Source organism: Poecilia formosa, unplaced genomic scaffold (assembly GCF_000485575.1).
Source record: "Poecilia formosa unplaced genomic scaffold, Poecilia_formosa-5.1.2 Scaffold3, whole genome shotgun sequence".
NCBI classification, from domain to species: Eukaryota; Metazoa; Chordata; class Actinopteri; order Cyprinodontiformes; family Poeciliidae; genus Poecilia; species Poecilia formosa.
Genome location: NW_006799942.1, coordinates 4,380,377 through 4,382,131, shown reverse-complemented (window position 1 = coordinate 4,382,131; position 1,755 = coordinate 4,380,377). Strand labels below are relative to the sequence as shown.

The window sequence follows — 1,755 nt, the reverse complement described above, 5'->3', positions numbered from 1 at the left end:
CCCTTGAAGTCTATCATGTGTGAAAGTCTGAAGTTCCTCAGCATCGTCAACTCACTCATAATCCACAGATCAGTATTTACAACATATAAATATCACCCATCCAATGGGGTCGGCAGCACCCCTCTGGTGCCTATCTCTGGCTGTCAACAGGTGAGAGGCGGGGTACACCCTGGACAGGTCGCCAGTCCATCGCAGGGCAACACAGAGACAGACAGGACAAACAATCAAGCACACACACACTCAGAGCTAAGGAGAATTTAGAGCAGGGGTGTCAAACTCAATTTCACCGAGGGCCACTGCAGCATATTGGCCCCCCTCAACGGGCCACATTAACGGTACAGATCAGGAGTGCATCCCTGCTAAAACACCCCAGACAAAAAGTTGACTTCCCTCATTCAGGTCTGAAGAGGCTTATAATGAGTCAATGGTCCAGGTGTGTTAGAGAAGGAATGCATCTAAAGTTGCAGAATGGTAGCTCTGGAAAACTAGACTTGGGCACCCCTAGCATCAATGTATAAAAAATACAATGTTAAAAATAAATTAAACACCTCATATTTTTAAATAACTGATTTTATGTATTGAAGTTTTAAATATTATTGTCTCACTGCACCCCAAAAGATGTAAAGCAAACATGATAACCACTACACTACAGGAACTGAACTTCTCTGCTCTGTTTCAGTTTGAGGTTTCAAAGTTGATGATGTGAGATGCAACGCATGAAAATTTTAACTTAGGCTTGCACTCGGATACCTGGATTCAGAGTACAGACCATGACACCACAAAACCCTTGTTGACCTTTAGTAAACACCTGTGATGAATAGAACATACTAAATCTGTTTCTGTCTGGTTTCGAACCAGAGACCTTTTGCGTGTAAAGCAAACGTGATAACCACTACACTACAGAAACTCATGCTCCTTGCAGTGTTCCTGGTAGATGATCCAAATTTTGTTAGAGACTGATGTCAACGATGGGCATGGAACAAAGTCAAATACTTCTACCACAGATCCTCTCAGAGAGCACAGTAACTTGGTGAACAAACTGTCAGACTTATAATTGTGCCTAATTTCACATTACAGTCCATAAACTAAGCCTGGGATCAAAAAATGTATAGAAAATGTCATTAGCAGAGACAAATGGTTCTACAGAGACTTGGCTAAATGGCTATAAAATAAAATCAATCGTTGCAAATAAAAGATGGTTCAAAAATAAAATTAACACATTAAAATAAAATAAAAAATATCTCTGAAATACAATCAACACTTGAAAATTAAAAATGGTTCAAAAATAATATCAACACTTCAAAATACAAAATCTCTGGAAAATAAAAAAAATTATGTATGTTGTTTTGAAAAACATTAGAATATAAGCACTTTTATCAAATTTTCATTGTGGTAAGATCATTTAAGTTCTTCTTAAATCCATGGAAACCCAACAGTTTGTGAGGTAGGTGAGTTAGCTCAGCAGGTTAGAGCACGGTGCTGGTAATGCTGAGGTCATCGGTTCAAACCCCATGTGGGGCAATTCATGTCTAAGGTCTTTCAGACAATCAACACTTCACAATAAATAAGGGTTCAAACAAAAATAAAATCAACACTAAAATAAATAAGGGTTCAAAAATAAAATCAATACAAAATTAATATCAACACTTCACAATAAATAAGGGTTCAAAAATAAAATCAATACAAAATTAATATCAACACTTCACAATAAATAAGGGTTCAAAAATAAAATCAATACAAAATTAATATCAACAC

General features: G+C 36.9%; 1 non-coding gene across 1 annotated transcript; it reads right to left on the bottom strand.

Annotated features, from left to right (window-relative positions):
* Nucleotides 1-834: 834 nt before the first annotated feature.
* On the bottom strand, nucleotides 835-907 carry trnav-uac (transfer RNA valine (anticodon UAC)). Its single transcript has one exon. It is a non-coding gene; the product is annotated as a tRNA-Val (tRNA).
* Nucleotides 908-1,755: the final 848 nt, after the last annotated feature.